The sequence below is a fragment of the Acomys minous genome, assembly GCF_964271855.1.
Source record: "Acomys minous genome assembly, chromosome: 15".
NCBI lineage: Eukaryota > Metazoa > Chordata > Mammalia > Rodentia > Muridae > Acomys > Acomys minous.
In genome coordinates this window covers 100,230,567-100,242,851 of record NC_140497.1, presented here as the reverse complement: position 1 = coordinate 100,242,851, position 12,285 = coordinate 100,230,567, and the positions used below count along the sequence as shown (strand labels likewise).

The following is a 12,285-nucleotide window of genomic DNA, read 5'->3' as shown; positions in this document are numbered from 1 at the left end:
GGGATTAACGGCGTGTGCCACCACGCCCGGCTTTGATCCTGCTTCTTTGGGATTCCAGCATATACTGAAGACCAGCTGAGACATCCAGCCTCATGGACTGAACAACTACTGGATTCTTGGACTTTCCATTGTCAGACAACCATGGTTGGACTAGCCGGACCACAGCCTGTGAACCACTCTAAGAAATCATAGATACATATAAATATATACATATACATGGATTCATTCCATCAGTTCTGTTCCCTGACTAATACAATATATATGTTAACAGTTCCCCAGAACTTAGCACAATTGATGCCATGCTGAAAGCATTGCTCTAACCTTAAATCTCGCACAGAGGCACCAACACCTGGCAGAACAGGAACAAAGCCCTACTCCATCAAAGCCTGGCCCGTAGTTCCAGGATCCAGGAAAGTCCCTAAATGTACTAACCTTGCTCTTTTCACTTCTGTAGTTTTGCTGCTTGCTGTTCCTGCTAACTGAAGTGTGTCAACCAGGAGTGGGTTTTTTTGTGCATAAAATATAAAGAATAGTGAGACTTGGGGCTGTATGCAGCCTTCTTGCCAGCAACACTTTCTTTTTGGCTTTAAGAGTGCTTCTGTGCGTACTCTCTGGTTTTATATATAAAACATATATATGTATGAGTGTTTTGCTTGCATGTGTGTAAGTGATGCCCAGGGAGGCTAGAAGAGGGTGTTGGATGCCCTGGAAGTGGAGTTACAAATAAATGCTTGTAGGCCGGGTGTGGTGGCGCACGCCTTTAATCCAGCACTCGGGAGGCAGAGGCAGGTGGATCACTGTGAGTTCCAGGTCAGCCTGGTCTACAAAGTGAGTCTAGGATAGCCAAGGCTACACAGAGAAACCCAGTCTCGGGGGGGGGGGGGGGGAGGGGGAGGAGAACAAAAACAAACAACCAAAAATCCCAAATAAATGCTTGCGAGCTGCCATGTTGGTGCTGGGAATCAAACCCAGGTCCTGCAGAGCCATCTTTCCAGCCCCATGGTGTGTGTGTGTGTGTGTGTGTGTGTGTGTGTGTGTGTGTGTGTGTGTTGAGAACCCTTAAAATCTCTTAAATCTCTTTTAAAAAAATTTTTAAGACTAGAGGCTGGAGAGATGGCTCAGCACTTAAGAGCACTTCTTGCTGAGGACCAGGGTTCAGTTCCCAGCTCCCATCCCCATCCATGGCCGTTCTCAGCCATCCGTGAGCACACAGGCGGTGCACATCTTAAAAAGTAAAGCAAACCCAACAACATGCAATAAAAATTTCAAAAGTAGCCAGGTGTGGTGATCCTGGCCTGCAATCCCAGTATTCAGAGGATCAGGAAGAAGCAGGAGAATCAGGGCACACTCACCAACCTGGTCTACATAGCAAGTTCCAGGCTATAAAGGACTACAAAGTCTGGGCGTGCTAGTGCACGCCTTTAATCCCAGCACTCGGGAGGCAGAGGCAGAGGCAGGTGGAGTTCTGTGAGTTCGAGGCCAGCCTGGTCTATAAAGAGAGTCCAGGACAGCCAAGGACACACAGAGAAACCCTGTCTCGAAAAACAACAAAACCCTGTCTTAAAACCTCGAACAACAAGTGTGGAGGTGTGTACCTTTAATCCCTGCACTCCAGATGTAAAGGCATACAGATATCTCTATAAATCTGAGACTGACCTGGTCTATGTAGCAAGTTCTATGTCAGCCAGGGCTACATAGACTGTTTCTTTCTTTCTTTCTTTCTTTTTTTGGTTTTTGAGACAGTCTCTCTGTGTTAGTGTTGGCTGTCCTGGACTCGCTTTGTAGACCAGGCTGGCCTCGAACTCACAGCAATCCACCTGCCTCTGCCTCCTGAGTGCTGAGACTCTGTTTCAAAAACAAAAGCTAAGTATCTATTGTCATCAACTTTAATCACACATTGTGCCACGGATCTTCCCCTCACCCACCCCCGCCTCATTGTTGTTGTGGTTTTTGAGAGAGAGTTGTAAATGCTTTGGCTGCCCTGGAACTTGTTCTGTAGACCAGGCTAGCCTTGAACTCACAAAGATCTGCCTGTCTTTGCCTCCTGAGTGCAGAGATTAAAGGCGTACATCAACACTGCCTGGCTGCCACAGACCTGCAACGTTGAGACATTTAGACTCTCCCTAGATCCTCCTCCTCTTCCTCCTCTTCCTCCTCCTCCTCCTCCTCCTCCTCCTTCTTCTTCTTCTCTCTGTCTCTCTCTCTCTCTGTCTCTCTCTGTCTCTCTCTCTCTCTCTCTCTCTCTCTCTCCTGCAGCCTTTGCTGTCCTGGACTCCCTTTGTAGACCAGGCTGGTCTCGAACCCATAGCGATCTGCCTGCCTCTGCCTCCCAAGTGCTGGGATTAAAGGCATGCACCACGTTCCAGGCTCAGATCCTTCTTCTGCTGCTTGAAGGAGTTCAACGTCTCCCTCTGTTACCTTTCTTTTCTTTCCCTCAGTTCCCCAAGTTGGGGCTGGAGAGCTGGCTCCACAGTTAACTCTGTTCCCAGTCCCCACACGGTGGTTTGCAAGCACCTGTAACACCAGCTCTAGGCGGCTGGGGAGATGGCTCAGTGGTTATGAACATAGCTTGTTCTGGCAGGGAACCAGAAAACCCGAAGATCCAAGTTCGAGTCCCGGTGTCCACATGGGTCTCAGTGGATGCAATCTCTCAGAAATCCAGGGAAAACAAACAAACAAACAAACCAATGTACAGAAAAGGAGGAACAACACCACCAGCTCTAGGTGATCCAACACCCTCTCCTGGCCTTTGCAGGCACCTGCATGCACACACACTTAAAAATAAAACACACCTTTAATGAGTAGACCCTTACGAGAAACTGCAGCACAAAATGAGGAACTTTTCTGATGATTTGTTCAGAGCTGTGAGCCCAGGCTCAGCGAGGCCTGGTGTCTTACGGGTCTTCAGCAAGTGAAGGCAGAAACCACAAATGGGGAACTGGGTAGTGTGGGGCATTGCGGAGGTGTTTTGTAAGGTCAGTTGGGTCATTTAAAATATATGTTTTAAAGCAGTTTTCAGAAGTGGGGCGGGAGGAAGAGAGTCAACCACTGTGTGGGGAGGAATGGGGCCTGTCTGTGTGTGCTGCATGCTTATAATCCTAGTGCGGAGGAAGCTGAGACAGGAGAATTCTGGGCCGTTCCAGACCAGCCTGGGTTACAAAGTGTCTCAAAAGCCAAAACCAAAGAAAGTAGGAAAGTGTGGGCCTGGGGCTTTGTTGGTGCCACACAAAATAGGGAGAGATACACAGGGTTTCTCTGTGTAGCCTTGGCTGTCCTGGACTCTCTTTGTAGACCAGGCTGGCCTCGAACTCACAGCGATCCACCTGCCTCTGCCTCCCAAGTGCTGGCATTAAACGTGTACACCACCACGCCCAGCTTAAGTCTATTTTATTTTGGATTTCTTATGTCTCTTTCTCCCTTCTCTACCACAATCTTTTCTGACACCCGAACACCAGGTAGAATTCAGTTATTCGTGGCTACTTAGTGCATTTGAGGTTAGTCTGTACACCTGGTGTGTGTGTGTGTGTGTGTGTGTGTGTGTGTGTGTGTGTGTGTATGTCTTCATAAGTATTTTATATTGGGTATGTTGTTACAGTGCAGGAAAGTAACTGAAATACTGAGTTGTGGTTGATGGCTTAGCAGTTCAGAGTTCAGAGCACTGGCTGTTCTTCCAGAGGACCCAGGTTCAGTTCCTGGCACCCACATGGCAGGCAGCTGACAACTCTCTAACTCCAAGATCTTATGCCGTCATGCAGACATTGATGCAGGCAAAACACCAATTCACGTAAAGTAAAAATAAGTAATTGTTTTAAAAGAGAGAGCTTGTTGCTCAGCACCCACATAAACTCCAGTTCCAAGCAATCCTGAAGCATATATATTTTTTAAAGATTTATTTATTTATTATTTATACAGTGCTCTGCTTGCATGTACACCCGCAGGTCAGAAGAGGGCACCAGATCTCATTACAGGTGGTTGTGAGCCACCATGTGGTTGCTGGGAATTGAACTCAGGACCTTTGGAAGAGCAGACAGTGCTCTTAACCTCTGAGCCATCTCTCCAGCCCTGAAGCACATATTTTAAAACCTATGTTATTGGGTTTTTTCTGCCTTTTTCTCCCTCACAACTTTTCCAATTGTTCAACCATTCTCCCAACCTTAAAAAAAAAAAAAAAAAAAAAAAAAAAGGAATATAGGAGACAGAATAAGGAAAAACAATCTCCCCTGGGAGCAGCGGGAGAAAACCCAGGGGTGGCAGCTGCAGTATAAACCTTTGTCTGACAACTGGAAAGAGTGTGTCATTCTTTCCTCTGTGGCATGAAACTCAGGTTTTCCATGGTTCCAAGCCCTACGTCTGGGCGCAAGTTGTTAGCACCTTTATTTATTTATTCATGGTGTTTTGAGACAGGGTTTCTCTCTGTAGCCTTGGTTGACCTGGGTGCCTTTATTTTTTCAATTTTTTGTGGATCAGGGTTTTTGAGACAGGGTTTCTCTGTTTAGCCTTGGCTGTCCTGGACTCTCTTTGTAGACCAGGCTGGCCTCGAACTCACAGCGATCCACCTGCCTCTGCCTCCCAAGTGCTGGCATTAAACGTGTACACCACCACGCCCAGCTTGTCTATTTTATTTTGGATTTCTTATGTCTCTTTCTCCCTTCTCTACCACAATCCTTTCTGACACCCGAACACCAGGTAGAAGAGAAAGAAGGGCATAGGTCTCTTAGCTACTTCCTGCTGGTTAGGGTCTTTGGGGCAAGTCCAATCTTTGATTCAGGATATCTCTGACTTCCTGTCAAACTGCATCAACAGCGACCAGGAGCAGCAGGGGGAGCACCAGCAGCCTTCTTTCTTTCTCAGAGTCCCCCCTGCCTCCCCCTTCTGGGCTCTGGCATTTCCCCCCCCCCCCTCTCCAGAGTCCTCATCTGCAGCTGGCAAAGAGCCCCTCTCAGATCCCGCATAAAGCAAATAGTTTGCTGCTGTGGACAACCTGAATCAGCCCCATATCCCACACCTGGGATTAAAGCAAAAAAACATGCTTACATAACATAACTGAGTTTTTAAAGACAGGTAAACTTTCCACTGCAGAATGCAGCTCCCTCTTCTGGCCTCCATGGGCACTGCATGCAAATGATGTACATTCGCATGCAGACAAAACACCCATGCATAGAGTAAAAAAGTAAATATTTTTGTTTCTTGGTTTTTGAGGCAGGGCTTTTCTGTGTAGCCCTGGCTGTCCTAGCACTAGCTCTGTAGACCAGGCTTGTTGGAGGATGGTCTGATGGTTTTTTGATGCTGATTTACTGCTTGCTGTCTCTGTGACCTGTCTTTTGACCAATATGAGATAGATGTGGCTAAGGTTCCTGGGCCTTGGAGAGACAGAGGGAATCTTGGGAAGAGGAAGAGAGGCCCGGAGGAAGAGAGAGGAGAAGCAGGCTGCCATGGGTTAGATGGAAGAGAAGCACATGGCCGGCATGGATGCAGATTTGGCCCAGATGAAGAACATTAGCAAGTATATGGGATTATGGATGGGAGGGAGCTTGACAGAAATTATTAGAAACAGATGGCATGGGATTGAGGCAGGTATGGGATACCTGCCCCATTATAGGAAGTAGTTTAGAGGATTGATGTCTGCTCTGTCCCAGGTTAACTAAGGCTATTTCAAAATATAACAGGTGGTGTCTGTGTCTTAATTGATTGCTAGCAGGCTGGGCTGCTGTAATAATATTTATATGCCTGATAATTAACATTATTAGGCCATACTGGTAAATTAAATAACAACAAGTGGTGCCCAACGTGGGGCAATTATTAGGTAATGCTGGCAAATTTAACCATAATAAATTGACGCCCATCTAAATTCAGGTATCTATACCCTTAAAAATCATATTTTGTCATAGTCTGAAAGGGGGAATAGCTCCCAGAGAGCGCCCATGGGCAGGGCATTTCACAGGCACCGTGCTCCCGGCTGCCTGTGGGGCTCAACTCTTACAGAGCAGGGATGGCTGCAGACATGTGGCTGGCTGAAGGAGCAGACCTAGGAGGCTGGTAGTCTTCTAAACTGGTCTAGGGAATGGAGTTAACTGCCTAGAAAAATAATAAAATAAAAACCGCCATGGCGCCTTGGAAAGAAAATACTGTGAAAGGAAATGTCGATGTTTTCCTTTATGTAGTCTTTCCTTTATCCCTGTCTCCCTGCTTTCTTCTTTTCCTTTCTTTTCTGGTTTTTTTTTGGGGGGGGTTGTTTGGTTGGTTTGGGTTTTTTCCCTTGGTTTTTTTTGAGACAGGGTTTCTCTTTGTAGCCTTGGCTGTCCTGGAACTCACTTTGTAGACCAGGCTGGCCTCGAACTCACAGAGCTCCGCCTGCCTCTGCCTCCCGAGTGCTGGGATTAAAGGTGTGCGTCACTACTGCCCGGTGTTACTTTCTTATTTTCATTACCACTTATTATGTTTTTACAGTGCTGTAGAGTGAATTTAGGGCTTCTTGCATGCAAGGCATGCAAACTATGTCCTGAGGCTTTTTACAAACAAAACAAAACAAACACAAACCCAATCATTACTTCTCACTAGTGTGTGTGTGTGAATGAGTGTGTGTGTGTGTGTGTGTGTGTGTGTGTGTGTGTGTGTGCTGTTTGTCTACTCCCACCTTTATGTATATCCTAGAACTATAACTCAGGATGTCACACCTAGTAATACTGTAACTTGCTTAGCCTGCTTAAACTCTATCCCCCCTCTGTTGAGGCTGCTTTAGTTCCTAGCATAACCGCAGTTTCTCTGTTGAAACCTGTCAACTTTAGCCAATCCGAAGCCTTTTTGCCTTCAAATCTCCATTTGGATCATAAGGAGAAATTAAGTTCAAGTCCTCAGGCCCTACATCCCTAACACCCGCAGAGTTCGATACTTGTTGCTTAGGATAAAGCAATAGGTGATAAATGCACGTTCTGCTCGAGTTGGAGATAGATGTGTGCTCTGTTAGAGCTAAGATGGAAACATCCTGCTTTGTTCCCTTCTCTTGGAATGGTGGGAACTGGAAAGTCCCCAAGCCCATGTCCCAGCCCATCACCTTAAAATGCTTTGCTGGCCACCTGGATGCATCGCGCTCAGAACAAAATTGATTATTCTTATGTTTAGCTAATCAAAATGACATAATGCTGCCCCCCCCCTTGCTTCCCACCTGGTTACCTGCTTATGGTTTCTCTTATAAAAAGCCTGCTTTAGAGCCAGCCATGATAGCACACGCCTTTAATCCCAGCACTTGGGAGGCAGAGGCAGGTGGATCGCTATGAGTTCGAGGCCAGCCGGGTCTACAAAGGGAGTCCAGGACAGCCAAGGCTACACTGAGAAACCTTGTCTCAAAACAACAAACAAACAAAAATAAACAAAACCCTGCCTTAGAAACAGATCAGCATCACAGTCTGGCTCCTGAGCCCATATTATGGCCCTGACCAGTCAGTTTTTGTTGAGCTTTCATAAACTTCCACTAGTCTGAGTCTGGTGGTCGAGTGGTCAGTGTGTGGCAGCTCCTGAACCCATAACTTTAGCACCTTCACTTGCTGTGTCACTGGCTGGCTTCTTTCAGGCCAAAAAGCAAACAAACAAAGCAGATTCTTAGGTAGCCCTGGATGTTCTTTACCTCCCTAAGTAGAACAGGTTGGCCTTGAACTTGGAGAGACCCACCAGCCGCTACCTTCTGGGTTCTGGGTCTAGAGGCGTGTGCCACCGCCAGGCCCCACTCCCTTTCTTGGTTTCTGATCTCACTGAGTTGTTACTCCTGGACTGTCTCTGCGTCACAGGCTGGCCATGGACCTGCCATCTTCCTGCCTTTGTCTCCCAGCTGCGGCAACGACAGGCACACAGCTTCTTTCACACTCGGGTAGCTTTGCATGGTGGAGAACAGAGACCACATCTACAGGAGGGAGGCAGGGCATCTACAGGGCGCCCGGGCTGATGGGGCCCCAGGGAGGACTGGAGATGTCGCAGCTGGCAGGATGGGTAAGTAAGTGTCACACTTGCCACCAAGGCTCATGACCCGAGTTCCATCCTTGGGAGCCACGTGTTGGCAAAAGAGAACCGACATTCTGCTAGTTAGTTTTTGTCAACTTGACACAAACCAGAGTCATCTGAGAGGAAGGAACCTCTATTAAAAAAAAAAAAAACCACCCCAAGAGTACACATTAAGAAACAAAGCATGGGGCTGGAGAGATGGCTCAGACGTTAAGAGGACTGACTGCTCTTCCAAAGGTCCTGAATTCAGTTCCCAGCACCCACATGGTGGCTCACAACCATCTATACTGAGGTCTGATGCCTTCCTTTGGCCTGCAGGCATACACGCAAGCAGAACACTGTATAAATAAACAAATACATCTTAAAAGAAAGGAAGAAAGAAACAAAGCATTTTGCTCCTCTCTCAGAATGAATGGGAACCAGAAATTGGAAGCTTCTCCCAGATCACCAAGGTGCTGACCGTGGATGAGATAGGACACCGAGAGACGCGGGATGCTATTATCCGGCCTAAGGAGGTCCTGGAGTACCGTGCCGTACAATCGCGAGCAGTCACGGAGCTGGTGCAGCCAAGGAAGCAGGACGCCTAGAGTCTCCGGCGGGCTGTGGAATTGCTCCAGGCCCTTCTTCCTCGTGTCAGACGACATCATTTTAGATTCTCCCCTCACTCGCCAGGGGTGCGGGGGGTGCGGGTTAGATCTGCCGATATCAGAAGCCAGGCATAGGCTGGGGCTCTATCAACGATGCCCGGCTTCTGTGCCCCTGCATCTACCACACGCTCAAAGTTCTACTGCAGGGAGCAGCCCTGCAACCTGAACCTGCTGGAGCTTTCTTGCAGAGTTCCTGTCGGACCGAGACTGGGCAGACGCTCGACCTCATCACGGCCCCCCAGGGCTATGCAAATCTTGGTAGATACACAGAAAAGAGGTACAAAGCTGTTGTCAAGTACAAGACTGCTTTCTATTCCTTCTGTCCACCCCCGCCACCCCCACCCCGGTTGCCACGTGCGTGGCAGGCATTGGTAGGGAGAAGGAACATGCCAATGCCACTGAGATGCGGCTGGGGATGGCCGAGCTCTTTTAGGGTCAGGACGACCACCTTGATCTCCTTGGAGACCGCAGTGTGACTGGAAAGTCCCCCATGACATCCAGGACAACAAACGCAGCTGGCTGCTGGTTCAGTGTCTGCAACGAGCCACTACTCCCCAGCAGCACCGAGTCTCAGAGGAGAATTACGGAGAGAAGGACCCAGAGAGGGTGGCGCGCGAAAGCACTGTATGAGGCTTGGGGTCTGCAAGCTGTGTGCTTCAAGTACGAGGAAGAGAGTCACAACGCCTCAAGAGTCTCATCGAGAGCCCAGCAGCGTGGTGGCGCAGGTCTTTAACGCCAGCACTCCGGAGACAGAGACAGGTGGTTCGCTGTGAGTTCAAGGTCAGCCTGGTCTACAAAGCGAGTCCAGGACAGCTAAGGCTACACAGAGAGACCCTGTCTTGAAAAAGGAAAAAAAAAGTCTCATCCAGCAGCACTTGGCGCCCCAGCCCCCTACCATCTTCTTGGAACTAGCAAAAAAGAACAACAAGAGGAGAAAGTGACCTTGAGATTGCCATTGCTAAGGCCTGGAGGGCGGGATCTCAATAAATTATTGTTCAATAACAACAACAACAAAACAACAACAAAACCCACCTCTGTCAGACTGGCCTGTAAACAAATCTGTGGGGTGTTGCCTCGATGTGAAAGGACTCGGCCCATTGTGGGTGGCGCCAGCTCTGTGCCACAGGACCGCAGGCTCAGGCGTCAGGAGCACTTGTTCTTTCAGAGGATGGCGTTGAATTCCCAGCGCCACACAGTGGCTCACCGCCATCTGTAACTCTAGTTTCAGATAATCCGATGTCCTCTTCTGACTCCCATGGGCACCAGGCCCACACACATAGTGCATGTAAATATATACACATTATAAAATAAATCAGAGGGGGAGGAGGAGGAGGAGGAGGAGGAGGAGGAGGAGGAGGAGGCAGAGGCTGAGGAAGCCCAGGACCGAGCCAGAAAGCTCCATCCCTCCACTGTCTTTCCTCCAGTTCCTGCCCCTGAGCTCCTCCCTCACTTCCCATCACGATGCACTGTAGCTGTGAGATGAAATAAACTGTTTCCTCCCCAAGTTATTTTTGGTCATGGTATTTATCACAGTTGTGAAAAGGGCAGACCTCCCCAAACAGACCCTCGAGTTCTCTCTCTCTCTCTCTCTCTCTCTCTCTCTCTCTCTCTCTCTCTCTCTCTCTCTCTCACACACACACACACACACACACACACACACACACGGGAGTCCTGCTTGGCTTAAGAGGTGAGTGTGAGCAATTTTGGAGATCTTTACCTGCGTACCTGTGAAGCTGTGTGTCCCTGAGGCAGTGTGTCTTGACTTCTCGGAGCTTCTGGTCCCTTCTTTATAAACTAGGCATGTTGACAAGATGACAGTAGCAGTGACTGGTGGTCTGAATGGATTTATTCGGATTGATTTCTTTCACAGTTGCAGACATTTTTTTAGGTAGAGCAATCTCATTGTAGAGACGGGGAAACAGAGCCACAGAGTGTTATCCAGCCTGTGCTTTGGGGTGCATTATTGGTTCTGTCAGTGCCTTCATTAAAGTTGGGACCAAGCAGGGACTGGGACAGAGTCAAAGGGGGGAGAGTTAAGGAGGAGGGAGAAGACGGGGCAGGAGGAAAGGGAAGTAAGAACAAGAGCATGCGGCCGACAGGAGTGTGTGGCCCACAGGAACCTGTGGCCTACAGGAGTGTGCGGCCTACAGGAACAGGTGGCCAACAGGAACGTATGGCCTACAGGAGTGTGTGGCCTACAGGACTGTGTGTCCTACAGGAGTGTGCGGCCTACAAGAGTGTGCGGCCTACAGGAGTGTGCGGCCTACAGGAGTGTGTGGCCTACAGGAGTGTGCGGCCTACAGGAGTGTGTGGCCTACAGGAGTGTGCGGCCCACAGGAGTGTATGGCCTACAGGAACAGGCGGCCAACAGGAATGTATGGCCTACAGGAATCTGTGGCCTAACTAGTCCACGTAAATAGTCCACATAACCAGTCCAGCTGGTCAGTTATTGGGGGGCCGAGGGGGGTCGCAACCTGTGGTTAAAGATATGGACGAGAGAGACGCAGGGCTCAAGCGAACAGTAGCTTGTCAAGAGCCGTTTATTGAGGGTGGGGGCAGGCTTTTTAAAACCTGCTTTAGGGAGGGCGGGGTAAGCAGGGAGAGTAAATGGAAAAGTACAAAATCTTCTGGGGTTGAGCCCCGGGAACATTTGCAAGGTGAGGGGTCTTCCTAGGTGAGACAAAGCAGGATGTCTCTGTGGTTATCTCAGGATAACCACATAGCAAACATCCTGCTGCAGATGCTGAATGGGTGGGGGTCGGCCACAGGCCGTTTGGTCCCTGGCAGTGGCCTACAGGAGTGTGTGGCCTACAGGAGTGTGCGGCCTACAGGAACCTGTGGCCTAAGGAGTATGCGGCCTACAGGAGTGTGTGGCCTACAGGAACAGGCGGCCAACAGGAATGTATGGCCTACAGGAGTGTGCGGCCCACAGGAACCTGTGGCCTACAGGAGTGTGTGGCCTACAGGAGTGTATGGCCTACAGGAACCTGTGGCCTACAGACCATCGAGCATCCAGACAATGCATTGACACTGGAGAAGGCTGCGTGTGGAAAGAAATGGCTGCAACTACAGGTGTAATATCCGACTTGTCAGGTGTACCCTAGCATGACAAAGGAGAGCAGCAGCAAAAGATGGGGATGTGGGGATGGCCATCCAAAATAAGCTCTGAGTGTGGACCCTACTCAGAGACCTGCTCTACTTTGTTAAGCTAAAAGAAAGAAAAATGAGCTATTGAATCTTTTACCACAAATCTCCCAAAATTTAGTACAAAATACAGCCCAACAGCTTTTTAGAAACAGCTTGTTACCCCCACCAGAACTAGACTATCAGACCCTATTGCTGAAGAGACTTTCTAGCTGCAGAGGACAGAGAAATCCAGCGGGAATCTTCTGGGAGCTTCCTCCTTGCTGGCCAGCCCTAATCATTCCAGACTATGCCAGGCAGGCAGGTCAGCGTGGGGGAGGAGGCAGCAACAGCTTCACTGAGCTATGGATGTTGTGTGCACTGCTGCAACAGTGGCACAGCTATCAAGGGGTAAACCAACCACTTTCTGATTGGAGTGGACTCATGCTTGGCCTTGTAAACCTGGTCTGGTCAAAAGACCATGGCACTTGGGAGGCAGAGGCAGGTGGATGTCTATGAGTTC

At 49.0% G+C, this 12,285-nt stretch overlaps 1 pseudogene across 1 annotated transcript; it reads left to right on the top strand.

Moving 5' to 3' along the window:
- Positions 1–7,935: 7,935 nt before the first annotated feature.
- On the top strand, positions 7,936–9,269 carry LOC311585041 (farnesyl pyrophosphate synthase-like; annotated as a pseudogene). Its single transcript has 2 exons — positions 7,936–7,980; positions 8,361–9,269. The product of its transcript is annotated as a farnesyl pyrophosphate synthase-like (transcript).
- The last annotated feature ends 3,016 nt before the right edge of the window (positions 9,270–12,285 follow it).